Source organism: Rattus rattus, chromosome 7 (genome assembly GCF_011064425.1).
Source record: "Rattus rattus isolate New Zealand chromosome 7, Rrattus_CSIRO_v1, whole genome shotgun sequence".
Lineage (NCBI taxonomy): Eukaryota > Metazoa > Chordata > Mammalia > Rodentia > Muridae > Rattus > Rattus rattus.
In genome coordinates, this window is record NC_046160.1 from 105,645,592 (window position 1) to 105,661,909 (window position 16,318).

Consider the following 16,318-nt stretch of genomic DNA (forward strand, 5'->3'; position numbering starts at 1 on the left):
GGAAAATAATGATGGACTCTATGGACATGGTCCCTGAGCTCAAGGCACTTTGAGAGAGACAGGAAACAGACATGCACAAATAATTAGCACGTGATGAAGGTGAATGTTCACACTCTGGTAGCACAGCACAGGGACACCCAGTACAAATACAGAAGAGGGTCAGGAAAATCTTTTACTGAAGGTCCAAGAAAAAAAAAAGCCATGATGGGTTAAGCTGGAGACAAAAGCTCATGAGTAACCAGATTTGTAGTATCCCCTTTCAGAAGCTGTGAATAACCCACACAGACGTAGACAGACTTAATGTCCGAGCTTGAAACAATTCCTTCCCACTAGGGTCCTAGGAGCTGAATGAGGCAATCACTTCTCTTGATTTCTTTGGCTAGGGAGAGAAGCTTTTTGGCCCTTTCCCTAGAAGGCTGCTTTCCACATTCATCACTTTGTGTGACAGCTTAGCCATGTGATTAGCAGGTACTGACCTAAGCAGGAAGCATCCTGCTGGATGGAAACTGGACCACAAAACTGATTGTTTTGGGCTGTTTCCATTGGGATAATGGGAGACCCAAGATGGTTTATTTTTCTTCTTCCCAAATGCTGCTGTCTGCCACTTTGAGAAGCTAAGTCAAACTCCCAAGAACTGTTAAGCTTTCTGTAGACTGTGGGGATGCTGAGTAGAGAAGTGTACCCTAGAAGATTGTTTACAGATGTTGAGAGGCTGAGAAAAGAAGAGGAATTGTTGAGGGTCAGAGAGTATGTTAGTGCCTAAGCCTCTTAGACCAAGACTCATCCCTTGAGCCTAGACCATACACTCTGCCTTGGACAGACAATATTCAAATTCATACTCAAGTTCTAATTCCTCTGGAAGCCTAGGTGGAACACAAGGTGGGAGTGTATAACTCACAAAACAACTGCAATACCAGAAAGATGATTTTTGTTTAGCTTGGCACCATAAAGTTTTAACATAACATTGGCATGTAGGAGAGTTTTAACCTATATAAATATATTCCTGATATATTATCAGTCACTGACCTAGCATCTTGTTTTGTTAATGCTTCAAAAATTTAGCTATGTGATTTAGCTTATCAAACTTTTATTTTCGGAGTAGTAAAAATGGCTACGTTCACTCAGTTATTCATTCATTTACAACAAAGGTTTGCAGATCCCTTCCTAGGTCCCGGGAAGTGCTGTACATCGAAGATAGTCTGAATGGTGATGGAAAGGGGCAGCTCTTACATATACTGACTGCCCATCTATCAGAGATGAGTGACAATAGAAGTATAGTAAATAAAATAAATAATGTAATTTAATTCATATATCACAATGGAGACAAATTGTTTCATTAGTAAAGACGAGGCAGAGTGAAAGCTTACCATAAATATGTTATCATTATTTTATTTATTAAATACATTATTGCAATTATCTTTTTTTTTTTTCCGGAGCTAAGGACCGAACCCAGGGCCTTGCGCCTTGCGCTTGCTAGGCAAGCGCTCTACCACTGAGCTAAATCCCCAACCCATCTTTTTATTTCTTTATTTTTATTTTTGAAAGAGTCTCCTATGCAACTGAGGCTATCATCAAACTCATGACAATCATCTTGTCTTAATGTCTTAAACCCTGGAATTGCAGACATTTTCTACTTGGCTTACTATAAGTTTAATTGTTAAAATATATACAATATAATTTGACCATTTTAATCATTTGTTTTTGAGACAGAGTATAATGAATATACAATTCTCTTATCGCTGAGGATGACTTTGAACTTTTAATCCTCCTGCCTCTACCCCCAGGTGTAGGGATTACAGTTTTGTATCGCTATGCCTGGATTTAAACAGTGCCGAGTATCAGAATCAAAGCTTTGTGCATAATAGGAAAACACTACATTTCCCAGCCACACTGTAACCTGTACAGTCCAGTGGTATTAACCACATTTCACATCGTTCTGCAACTGATGTCACTCTGTCCGGAGCCTTTCATCTTTCTGAACTCAAGCTCTACACTCACCAAACTCTGGATTCTCTCATCAACGCATCCTCTGGAGAATACTCTTCTACTTTGTGTATGAATTTGAATACTTCATGTAGCTCATATAGGTAGGATTATATAGGTAGGATTACTATATAGTAGTAATAGAAAACCAAAAAGACAAGCACCCTTCTAGAAAACATAATTCAGAAAAGTACAATGATAAAATTAGCTTCAAGGTTAATCTATGTTGTAAGACAAACAATATCTGTTTGCATGCTTCTACAATACTGCAAGATTTTGTTTATGTATTCATTCATCAATAACTACCTGGGGTTCTACATTCTATATTGAGATAGAATTAATAGGGACTTTGTTGCAACATCATTTTTTTAACAGAAGCCACACTCAATACTTTATTACCCAGAGAGAATGGGAAGGGGCTTCAGGTAGAAGGCATGGAATTACGGATGGCACAGCAAAGCAAACAAATAACTTTTTGTATCAATGGGAGTTAAAAAAAATTACACCACTTAGTTTCGAAAGGCTTATTGTATGATAAATATGAGGAGGTCCAAGTAGGCTAAAACATATGGCAGACCCCTTCCTGGAACATAATATAGATGAGAGGACAGACAGTTTGCAACACACAGGTACATATGACACTGTGCCATGTGTTTGAAAAGATCAGAGGGGCTGTGAGGTGATCTGCAATGAGAATCAACACAACATAGATTTGGGGGAAGGAGTCAATGGCAATACCAAAGTATCAAAAAGGCTGGAGTTACATTTTAGCAAGAAGAACCTTTCAGAAAAAAAAGATAAACACATGGCATAGGTGATGGCTTAGTAGCCTTAAGGAGAAGGAAGAGATTAGGAAAAATATACATAAGCAACTGGTGTCACATTGAGAGTGCTAACCTTAGGCAAGGGGATCTCTAAGCATCTCCTTTGTTCCAAACTGTAACCAGTATCCACGTGTCATCCATGTCTAGCAGATCATGCATCCCTCACCCTCCTGCATCTGGATAATGACTATCTTTCCATTTTCTAGAGAGCCATGGAATGCAACTCATTTGTATGGGCATCTTCGCATCTTGTGGGCTTCTAATGCCTTGTGACAGAAAGTGAATCCCTGGTGAAGCAAAAGAAAAAAATTTAAAAAACAAACCAAACCAAAACACCTTTCTCTATAGGTTCAACTGGCTTAGCATTAAGGAGAAGGCATTTTGTGTGCAGCGTCACCTGAAACTTGACAGAAGTGCAAACTATGGGGTCCCAACCCAGAAGCCTGTCAATTCAGAACAGGGAGGGCACCCCAATCATCAAATTTTCCACTAGCTCTTCAAGTTCTAAAGCAACACCTATGGGGACCACTGTGCTTGCACATCTAGTAGAAACTTACATTTTTTGTTTTTTTGTTTTTTTTTCTGGAAATTTGGGACTAAAGAGTGTTTGCTTTACAACCTGCCTCTGCACATACTGAGACAGATATGAGATCTACTAAACATAGGGTTGAGGAGAATAAGGGCTGAAGTCCCACAGTTGCTGATATGTTGTGAGCCCAGTCTAGAATTGAGTCAAGGGACATGGAGACCTAGAAGGGAGGCTTTGATAGTAGACTCAACACAACTGCGAACAGCCCATAAGCTACCAATCAAACACAAAGAGAGGGAAGAGAGAAGGGATGGAAGGAAGGGGAAGAAAAGTGATGGTCACAAAGGGAAGCAGAGACTGACCAGATGGCTCAGTGGGTAAAGGTACTCGCCTCCAAGATGGACAGCCGGAGTTCCCTCCCTGGGATTCACATGAGAGAAGAACAGAACTGACTCCCACAGATGTCCCAGGACTACCAAATGTTCTCTCTGTCTCTCTGTCTTCAGCTCCCCTTTTCTCTTTCCCCTTCTACCTCTCCCTCCTTCTCCTTTCTTCTTTCTCCCCAATTCTCTCTTGCAACTTTCATATTAAGAACAACAACCAAGCACCCCTGGAGAGGTCAGAAGAAAGACACCCTAGTATTTGCTCCAGGTGCCACTGAGATAGGTAAATGATAAAGATGGAGAAGAATCATGTAGTGGAGAGAGTGGGGCAGAGGGTTTGTACACTGTGAAGAAAGATTGAACTGGAGATTAGATGTCACTGAGGAAAAGGCAGATATGAGGAGTCAGTACAACCACTTGAGGTCCTGGAGATGCCCTGGCCTGGGCTGCATCCAAGGACAAAACCTGGGCCCATAGTCCTGGTGCTGCTGGAATCTGTGCTGATGTCTGTGGCCCGAGTTACCATCAAAGGTCAAGCAGATGTCCATGGTCTGGGCTGTTTCAGGATATGGGGCTGGGAGTACATGCTGATCTGAGAGGCTTACCCTTCCACCTAAGTTCATGGGGACATCCAGGTCTATGATGCTGCTGGAGCCATGTTTGATTCCTGGGCTTCTTGCAGCTGTGGTCTGTGTTGATGTCCCAAGCCTGTGTTATCATCAAAGGCCACGAAGATATTCCTGGTCAGTACTGCTGTCTGAGGCACTTTGCTAAGCTGGCCCTTTTGCCACCACACTAGGGAGAGCTGGCCTCACTTCTCAACTGGGCATCACAGTAAAGCTGACCCTGTTGGCTGAGGGCTGGCCCTGAGGTCATGAAAATGTAAGAGCTGGCTTTGCTCCTCATCAGCTACAGCATTACAGTGGGCAAGATGGCCTCAAGGCCATGAGAACAGGACTGACCCTACTCCTTGCTATCTGTGGCATTGAGCTGGCTAGCCAGGGCAATGCTGGAGAGCTCACCTTGGTGGTGCAGATGTAGGGCTGCATAACTTATCTATCACTCAGGCCCACATTCAGGGTTTTGAGTTGGCCCACTCCAAAGTCTATCCCATTTATGAACTGGTGAAGCATATGAAAGGACCAGTTGGATTCTGCAGATCTAAACTGGCAGGCTATCTGTGACACAGGGCAACAACAATATATTCAAAGGGAGTCCTCATAAGGAACTAGTATTGATAGTGTAGCAGAAGTGCCAGAAACCTTGAAGCAGACCAATGACTCATTGCAATGAACATTTGCAAGTAAGGTTATATGGACAAAAGGATATACTGTGTGATACCCTGTGACACACTGCAGCTTTCACACGATGTTTTTCCTGATTTTTTTTATTTGATTTTCTTTTCTTTTCTTTTGTGGGGGGAGGTTGCCGGGGCAGAGGGCAGATATGTATGGTTGTGGAGATGAGTGGAGATTGGGTTGCAAAATGTGAAATTCACAACGAATCTATAAAACGTTTTTTAAAAATCTATAAAGGCCAACTTAAGAGTGAGAGACAGAGACAGAAAGAAACAGAGACACAGTGAAAGAGACAGAGAGAGACAGAGTGGAAGAGACAGAGACAGAAAGACAGAGAGACAGAGACAGAGACGGAGGACATTCTATATGTTTTGTGACACCTGAGAAGACAATGGTACAGACTGCTAGGCTGCCAAGCACTTCTAAATTGCCAGTGTTTGAGCTACTTCAAACTTATGACACTTATTACTAAAAGCGAATGAGACCCAACCTTCTTCCCCATGTGTAGCTAATATATCACACTGGATTGAGTGTCTTAGTGTCTCCAGCTGGTAGATAAGTTATACTTCACAAATTTCTTCTACTTAATATCTACTTTGTGTCTGGAACTTTGCCCTTCTTATAAAAACCAACTGCCAGCACAAACATTCTGATGCCAATAGATGATGGTTAAATATGACACTGGATTTTGTTTCTTTTAGAAGGCAAAGTAAATATAGATGCTAAATATTTTCCTATTTACTTTGTATACGACAACTGGGCCAAAAGGGTGGACACAAATTATATCATAAATCATCAACATTAATTAGGTTGTTGGCAGTGTAATTATAGAAACACTAGACTGTGAAATGCAAGCAGGAAAAATTGTATTTGGTAAGCACCCAAGACCAAATTATTTTCCTTAATTTATAAAAATAGGAAATGCATTTTGAAACGTCTGATTCTTCCTCAGAATTTTGCTTCTTATCTTATGGATTTAGTTTTGAAGGATACTACTTATTTATTTACTTATTTTTGCTGAATAAATTCAGGCCCCCCAGTGGTTTGAACAATGTTCACTTAATTTAGAGAGTTGATAGATCCCAATGCTAATCCCATAAGAAAGTATTGAGGTGATATTTTCAGTCATGCACCACATTGATCTGATCACCTTTGAACCTTCCAGTTATGTCTGAGAGCTCACATGTGACTTTTGCAAAACAATGGGGTTGCTACAGCTTCACTCAGCATGTATGTACTCACTAATCCTACAGAGCAACATGTTTCCCCAAAGAGGACACCTTTTCTCTCACTCTTGTTTTAACTCTGCTCTTTTCTTTTCCCATCATGCTTCTCGCCTCCTTTGCCAGTTCTACTCCTACTCATTCTTTAGGGGTCGAAGGTCATACTTACTGTGAAGAATCATCTACTCCATTATATATAGGCTCATGATCTTTGCTGAACTCTTATAAATTCACATATATGGTTTATGATTACAACTACCGGTGTTATTTATTCAATATTCATTTGACAGTATTTATCATTTGTAGAACTGGGAAGTTATAAAACATCCTCAGTCATTTAATTCACAGACCTGTGAACCCCATAAGACGACAGTGAAAACTCTTTCTTGACAGTGAGTAGAAATTGAGAAAATGTTTAAAGTTAGAGGTCATCAAGAATACAAAAGCCAACTACTATTAAGTTCTTGCTTTCATTCTGAGCAAATGCTTTACTATTGCCAATATATTCAATGTTTAGGATAATTTTTAACGAAAATTATTATTACTTTTATTATTTTTACAGTCCAGACTTTGCCACCCTCCTGGCCCACCCTCCCACAGTTCCTCATCCCATCCCTCCTCTCCCCTGCTCCAAGAGAATGTAACTCCGGACCTCACCAGACTTCCCTACTCCCTGGGTTCTCAAGTCTCTCAAGGGTTAGGCACATCTTTTCCCACTGAGGCCAGACCAGGCATTCTTCTGTTGCATATGTGCTGGGGGCCTTGGACCAGCTCCTGTAGGCTGCCTGGTTGGTGGTTTAGTGTCTGAGAGATCTCAGGGGTCCAGGTTAGTTGAGACTGCTGGTTTTCCTATGGGGTCACTCTTCTCCTCAGCATCTTTCTCTAATTCAATAACAGGGGTTCCCAACTTCATTCCAATGGTTGGTTGTAAGTATCTGCTTTTGTCTCTGTTAGCTTCTTATTGGGTCTCTTGGAGGACAGCCATTCTAAGCTCCTGTCTGTAAGCACATCATAGCATCAGTGATAGTATCAGGCCTTGGAGCCTCCCCTTGAGATGGATCCCATGTTGGTTCAGTCACTGGACTCACTGCCTTTCCCTCAGTCTCTTCTCCATTTTTGTCCCTGCAGTTCTTATAGACAAGAACAATCCTTTGCAGTAGATATTCTCCCATCTATCTTACCTTTAAAACATCTAAGACATACCAAAGTTAATTAGTTTCCTCAAGGTTACCACCCACTAAGAAAGAAAGCTAAGGTTTGACACCTCCAGTACTGTGTTATTCTAAAGGCCATGGAAGCTGCCCTCCCCCACAGTTATGATTTATGATGAAAGCACAGGGGCAGCTGCATAGAAAATTTAGAATGATAACTAATAATTATTCACATCTGAACAGCATTTGACCATTTGCACATTATTTTACTATCAATGGGTGCTTCTAATTATAGTAAACACATTATGCATTTCACATTGAGAGAAATAAAAAATAAAATACAAATGAACTGAAGGAAAGCCCATATAATTTTTAATGTCCAATGTTAATGACTACCTGTTTTCGATCAACATTTTGATAAGTATTACCTCACTTTCTCCCACTAACATGTATATAGGATGCTATGCCAAATGTTTATTTAATACTTTATCAATAAATATCAATGGCTATTATATATCCACAATGATATTTTTTAAAACTTTGCTATGAATTAATTTGTAGGTATTTATGTGGGCTTTGCTTTCATATAATCCTGCATATTACTTTTTTCTCCCAAGAGAATAATAGCCGGACCGCTTATTGCTTATCATATCTTCTTTAGTTCATTTGCTTCATATCTTTGCTATTCTAACATTAAGAACAGAATAGACTAAATTAGAGCAACTCACGACATTCTCTTTTCAGTTAGGGCAGACTCCACATAGTTTTCTGCCTTAGTCTCCCTTGGGGGCTAGAGGATAAATAGTCTATGCTTCTCTCTCCCTGTTGGCTTCTACACAAGGTACTTTGTGACTTGTACATATTTCAACAACTTCAGTGACTTAACTGATTTTATATTTTCTGATTAAATTCAATACATTATTACACACAAGACAAATTGTTCTATTGTTGAATAGGTGCTCAAAGATAGATTTGTTTGCAAAAATCTGTTACTCAAGATTCTGAAACTATCATTGTCAGAGTACTTGGTAATCTGATAACTTGTATCTGTATGTGATTATCTTTGCATACATGGCTACTACTCTGATATTGCAAGCTACAGAGATAACTCAACTACTCACAATGGTTTTGTGACCTCAGAATTAATCTTATTTTCACATTAAGTATCTTTATTTCCCATGATGTCTGGAATGTCATGCAGAAGTCATCATGCCCCTCTGAAAATTATTTTGAGACATAATTTAATATCTTATATCACAATATATTATAGATGGCATTTTATTTATGACAAAACAAATTAGCATAACCCCAATAAATGAAAACTACATGTGTAGTTATATCATAGTTTCTGTGCATCAAGAATTTAAGCTTGTCCTGAAAGAATCTTGTGCAAAGTTTCAATCAAGATGTTTGTCAAAGCTAAATTCTTATGTGAGTAATAAATGAGGAAGCTTTGACTTTGAAGTGTTTTCAAGTTTTTTGAATGTGTTATACTTGCATGTACAGGTAGAGTACATGGTGTCATGCTTCTTCAAAGCCAGCAATGCATGTAAGCATAGAAACTAACACGCATCTGTTCCCTCCAACCATCATATAATGTGGAAATCATTAATGTGACATTCACTTTAGTCAAACACTATTGATTAGAAAAAGGTTTCCATTTCTACCAATCATTTCCAAGGGCAGGGTAGTATTCTAGGGCAAAAAAATTACAAAGAGTACAAATAATGAGGAAAAATCTATTGAGAGTAATCCTCTGTGAATTTATGTTCCACTCTGGGTTTTCACTTCTACCTGAGTTCTTGTTCATAAAGGGTAATGTGTATTTGAAGGAATTGTCATAACATATTTCCTACAAGTCGAATTTCAGGAGTTTAATAAACTTAATTTTGTGTTGCTTTTTTGTATCCAAGATGGCATATTTTATCTAAGATAAAATGTTTTTCTAAAGACCCCATGTTTCTCCCTGTGTTTTAGTAATATTTACCCTAATAGACAAAACAAAGTGAACATTTCATTTCAATATATTATGCTTTCTACTCTGAGCTTCTATTAAGAAGGCTGAGTCACAAATAAGGCTGCTATGAACATAGTGGAACACATGCCCCTGTGGCATGGTGGGGCATCTTTTGGTTATATTCCTGAGTGGTATTGCTGGATCTTTAGGTAGGCCTATTTCCAATTTTCTGAGGAATCTCCAAATTTATTTCCAGATACATTCAATCTAATAGAAGAGAAAGTGGGAAAGATCCTTGAACTCATTGACACAGGGGGAAATTTCCTAAACAGAACATCAATGGCTCATGTTCTAAGAGCAAGAATTGATAAATGGAACCTCATGAATCGGGAAAGGTCCTGTAAGGCAAAGGGAATAGTCAATAAAACAAATTGGCAAACTACAGATTGGGAAAAATCTTCACAAACCCCACAACCTATAGAGGGTTAATATCCAAAATATATAAAGAACTCAAGAAGCTAACCACCGAAAAACCCCAAACAACCTAATCAAAAAATGGGGTATAGAACTAAATTGAGAATTCATAATAGAGGAATCTTGAATGGCTGAGAAGCACCTAAAGAAATGTTCAAAGTCCTTAATCAAAACAACCCTGAGATTACGCCTTATACCAATCAGAATGGCTAAGATCAAAACCTCAGGTGACAACACATGTTGGTGAGGATATGGAGAAAGAGGAACACTCTTACATTACTGTTGGGAAGCAGGAAACAATCCAGGTGTCCCATGACAGAAGAATGGATACAGAAAATGTGGTTCATTTACACAATGGAATAAAACTCAGCTATTAAGAATGAGGACATTCTGAGTTTTGCAGGCAAATGGATGGGATTAGAAAATGTCATCCTGAAAATGAGGTAACTCAGACCCAAAAGGACATGCAAGTGGACATTTAAGTAGACATTAACCAAAAAAAAAGTACAGAATACCCAAGATATAGTCCACAGAACTCAAAAAGGTCAACAAGCTGAAGAGCCCAAGTGAGGATGTCTTAGTCCTACTTGGGAGGGAGAAGATAGCAACCAAAAGGGGGAGGGAGGGAGGAACATGGGAGAGAAAGGGATTGGGAGGTGGGTGGAAGGGAACAAGATCTGGTATTGGGTAGAGGAGAAGGACTGAAGCTCTGAGGGTCAGTAGAAAGAATGGAAACAGGTGACCTTCGGAGGTAGAAAGTTGGGAGAACCCTCCAGAATGTATCAGAGATCTGAGAGGTGAAAGACACTCACAAAGGGGGAGGTACCCTAGATGGGATGCCCTACAGTGGGGAGAGGGAACTTGTAGAGCCTACCTCCAGCAGAAAGACAGGGCGTCAAGTGAGGGATGAAATTGATATCCCATCGTCAAAACTTTGATCCATAATTGTTCCTGTCTGAAAAAACTGTAGGGATGGAAATGGAGAAGAGCCTGAGAAAAAGAAGGTCCAGTGTTAGGCACAAAGGCGGATCCAGTTGAAGGGGGAGGTCCTATGGCCTTACACCATTACTGAGACTATGGAGCGCTCCCAAAAATCGACCTATGATGACTGTCCTCTGAAAGACCCAACCAGCAACTGAAAGAGTCAAATGCAGATATTTCACCCAATCAATGAACAGAAGCTGCTGACTTCTGTGGTTGAATTAGGAAAAAAGCTAGAGGAAGCCGAGGAGGAGGGCAACCCTGTAGGAGGACCAGCAGTCTCAATTAACCTGAACCCCTGAGATCTCTCAGAAACTGGATCACCAACCAGGCAGCATACACCAGCTGATAAGAGGCCCCCAACACATACAGCAGAGGACTCTTGGGTCTGGGTTCAGTCAGATAAGATGCACCTTACCCTCATGAGATTGGAATTTAGAGGTCTGGTGGGGTTGGTGGGGTGGGGACATCATCGTAGAGACGGGGGGCAGGGAGGAGGTATGAGATATGGAACATTTGGAGAGTGGACTGGAAGGGGAATTAAATCTTGAGTGCAAAAACAAACAAACAAACAAACAAACAAACAAGCAAAGAGAAGGCTGAGTCACTGAGGTGAGCAGATGGAGAGGGTCTATGAGATGACACTTCTGGAAAGGATCCTTTGTACAAATTCACAACACAATATATTGACTTTTTGAACATTCTAAACTTTTCCTACAAGATTCCAAGCCACTTCTCTGGGGATTTCCTCCATACCTTCCTTAGTTTTATTATCTTTTGCCACCTGGTGAGACTGGAATTTACCAGATCAAAGGTCACTGCTTCTCGCCTCCTTCTCTTCCCCCCCTCTTCTTCTCTTTTTCTTCCTCCCCCATTCATCATTTTATCATAGTTTGCTTACATTATATTGTACTCAGCAGGAGGAAACTAAGTAGTGCTTTCACCACTTTTCTTAGTAGTCATCCCTGCTTAATATCCAAGGTTTTCATAGAATTTGAGTTTCTACATAATTTCAGGAAATAATTTTGCTTAGCTGTCTGCAATTATAGAAAAGAGATCCATTTTCTTCCAGATTTCAATATTTTCTCTTCTTCCCTCTGAACCCTCACTGGTCACAGCCCCCAGGACACAACTATTGTTGTTCAGCTATCTATTGGTTTTCTCTATAATTCTCCCCTGAATTCTCTTAGTCTTTTATAAATGCTAACCATTATCCCCTGTTTGAGTTTTTAATAGGGTATGCCCTTCATAAATAAAAAAATATTTATTATCTTTCTATGCTGTAGTATGTATTAGCACAAGCTCTGAGGCTTAAAGAACAACTTTGTTAATTTCATGCAGTCCTTTGGTCATTGTTTCTCAACCTGTGGGTTACAACTCCTTGCAGGTCAAAAAACCCTTTCACCTGGCTCACCTAAGACCATCAGAAAACACAGATACTCATATTGTGATTCCTAGCAGTAGCAAAAAACAGTTATGAGGTAGCAATGAAATAACGGTTGGGTGTCAACATAGCCTGAGGAACTCTATTAAAGAACAACAGCACCAGGAAGGTGAGAACCAATGCTCTAGGTTATTATTTTGAGTGCTTCTTATCAAGATTCTACAAGGTTGCCACCAAACTGTCACTCAAGAGAGTTCAAACTAACCTGGAGATGTAGTTTATGGAACTCAACTTAAGATATCTGAAGAGGTGACTCCATGTTAAAGAATCTGGGCCTGCTACCGTTTGAGCAACACACTTTAGCTACATAGTGTCTACCCTCAGGTTCTAGCCAAACTTATGTCCAAACTACTCATAAAAAGATAACAGTTTTCTCTGAGTTTTGAGTTCATGAAATTAGTTCCAGGCTAGTATGTAGTTTGCTGTATGTTTTGGCTGGAGGGGAAGCCAGAGACACTTGGCCAAGCCCAACATTAATGGAGTGTGCAAGTACTAGTCTTTCCTCGCCTTGGGGAGCTAGCTGAGTTGGGTTCCCATGTGCTTTTGTTGGCAAAATATTTCTCTCAGTTTTAGAGAAGAATTTTTGATTATCACTATTATGAAGCATAGTCAGACTAAAAATAAGGAAAGATGAAGAAAAGGAAGACTCAGCAATTCCCTCCACCTAACCCTACATAGCTAAGGTCTTGCCTTAATTTAAAATGGCTGCAGGTGGGATGGAGAGTCATAGTTTTTATATCTTTGGGTTGAATCTGTAGTGTCTAAAATGAAGACAGTAATGGACAGCGGTGAATTGTCCTCACAGTTTTTTACCTTTTTGGCATTCTCTAGATTTCATTCTCTCCTTGAAAGTAAATAAAATGAAATTTTCTTACCTTGAATGTTAAAATTGAATACTCCAGAAAAATGTGCTAGAGCTCACCAGTTTTAAAAAAAAATCACACCTTCTCTCTCCTTTTATGTCTGGACAAAGAGAGGAGCAGATACTGTTGTTAGCATTTTAATAGCAGACCTTCTAGCCAAGAGCCTGTGCTATTTCTCAGATGGAGAAATCTTATATGATCATTCTTAGAGGGACGTAGTAATATTTCTAGGTTATAGAATAATGAGCGAGTTTGTGATTGATGAATTTCCTATGTAATAGGTGGAAAACATCAGTTTAGAAATACAGCAATTGCAAATAGTGCCTGAGCAAGTGGCAGTGCCTGGATATGGGAGGTTGTGAAATAATGGGTGTGTTACAGAGGGAGTTTGTGAGCAAGTGAGACAGAGCATGGGCGTGCACACAAGAGTATGAGTTAGTGTTCACCAGTGTGAGAATTTGTAAGTGTGTCAGTAATAGCTAGCATGATGTGAGAAAGTGAGCATGTATGTGAGAGTGTCAGTGTATTAAGATAGCATTTGTGACATGAGAATAAGTGATTATCTGTGTATTGATGTGTGCATGCACACATGTTCGCATGTAGGTGTGTGTGTGTGTGTGTGTGTGTGTGTGTGTGTGTGTGATGTATGTGTAATTGTCCAGGAAGATCCAGCAATAATCCAGGATTATCACTCATCTCTTCGGTGAATATCGGTTTAAGTCCTAAATACTCTAGAAAGAACACATCTTTCTGCATACAAAAAAGTATGCAGTTGTCCATGCATATTGAAAGTCCTGTGGAAGAGGAGGTGATGGACCAAATGAAGGAGATTTGGGGAAGCTTCCTACCTAAGTAACTAAAGGGTTTTGAAGAAGGCAAATTTTGAGTGTTTGTTTTGTAATGATTGATGCTGCTACACATTTTTCTAAAAAATAATTACCTTACCTCTCATGGTATAGTAATGATTATTATGTATAATCTTCAAAGCAGTACCCATTCTTTTATCTTCTTCTCAGGGTATGGTCAACATGTGTGATGGCTGTCTGAGTCTCTCAGTAGGTAATGTGGAATATGTTTTGCTTCCACACCCCCCTCTCTGCACCTTATGTTTAGAATCTGTTTGATGACAGGCTGATGAGGGAGGTTTCTTTTATGAGACTGATTAGAACAGTGAACAGTCAGGGGGGAAAAAGCGTTTTTCTTGTTGAGCTTTCCCACATGATGGAGGCCCACAACAGACCAAGTTTCCCTTCACTGTTTTGTGTGTGAGAAAAGAGAAACTTTTAGAGAGACATGTGAAATATGGCAAGTAGATCTTAGGAAGTTTTATGTTTTCATATTAATTGGGAACAACATTCTCATAGTATTAACATTTTACCATTTCCCAATTACAAAATCACTCATAAAAATGAGATGTTTATTTCTTCCTTTCTTATGTCTTGTGAAATGTTATAATTTCAGTGTGTGAGAATGTGTTTTGTATACATTACATAATTGGGATGGGGGAAAGTGGTGTTGATGTTCTCTCTCAAAGGCAAAATTAAAATATAAATGTTCTGTGTAAGAATTTAGTAAATCTGATTTTATTCCTCACCTTCTGCTTTGGTTATGTGATGACTGCTTCAGAAGTAAAATGTGACCCTTTCCTTCCCACTATTCTAAATGCAGTGTACGCTGTTAAATGTTAGATTCTTTTCAAGTATTGGGCTCCACTTATAAGAGACAGGGCATATGTTTCCAAATTACCATTATCAAAGAATGTTAGAGAAACACCAAGGTGAATTACACTGGCTAATCTTGGATGTCTTTGATATTTTTGTTTGAATAAGAATAGCCTTTAATGGCCAGGTCCTTTCAACACTCCATATCTCATACCCTAGTTGCTAAGCCTCACAGCTTACTAGAGGTAGAAAGTGAATGGTCATGGCATATTGTGTTACATGTGCATGCCAGCTGGGTTGCCTCTCCTGAGACGCAGTGGAATCACTAGCAAAGGTGCGATCAAATTTGATTATGGTGATGTTAACAATGGCTAGAAAATGTTAACTGCCTATTGTGTAGTAGGGATCTTCTAGCACTATCTACGTCAAACTACAGCCATGCCCTTGCAAAGTAAATATCTAAAGGAAAATGCACAATTGTTCTGTATTGACTTTGTGAGAAGATTATGCTAAAGATTTTGTGGAAGAAAAAGCATAAGCTAACTCTTATAGATAAGTATCCACTAGGAGAATAGAGGAAAAGGATATATTTGGTAAACAGTGATATATGAAAACTCTTAGGAAGGAAATGAATGATTTGGTCTATACAAAAGTCAGAGCATAGGTTAGACTCTCTAGAAAGTAATAATGGATTAAAGTGTGCAGTCAGGTTTAGGCCATTTGGAGTCTCTGTCTCTGGCACATTTATGGGAAATAGCTATTTATGTTTGTCATTGCGTACTCTCATAGCTAATTTTTCATTATCAAACTGAATCAGTCTGGAATCACTTGGAAAGAGGGAACTTTGCTTGAAGAACTGCATCAATCAGAATGACCTGTGGCCATGTCTGTGGAAGATTTTCTTGATTGACAATTAATGTGGGACAGTATAGTCCACTGTGGGTGGCAGCATTCCTAGGCACATGGGCCTGGGCTGTAAAATCAGACTGGGCATGAGTCAGTGAGAGAGCAGTGTTCCTCTGTGGTTTCTGTCTTCAGGTTTCTGCTGTGAGTTCCTGCCTTGATTTCAATGATAGATTCAAGAAGTATAAACTGAAATAAACTTCCTCCCTCAAATTGCTTTTAGTCAGAGTATTTGAACACAGAAACAGGCAACAAACTAGAACACACACACACACACACACATACACAGATACACACACACACACACACACACACACACACACACACACACACACACACAAACCTTATATAAATATCTCACAATACCAGACAGTACAGACTCTAACCATTCAAAATGTTATTCTTTCTTTTATTATTCTCCCCCTGTTTTCTCCTTCCAAATTTTCATTCCTCTCACCTTCCTTCTACTTTGTATCCATTTATTACTGTTCATTCTAAATGTACATGAATTTTATCAACATTTCCTTTTTGTTGGTCTGTGTCTACATGGTCTCTCCTTTACTCAATATTATTTGACTAGAAATTTATTTTATAATAGTGAGAAGTCTCTCCCCAGGAATCATGTTGATGATAAGAATTCAAGT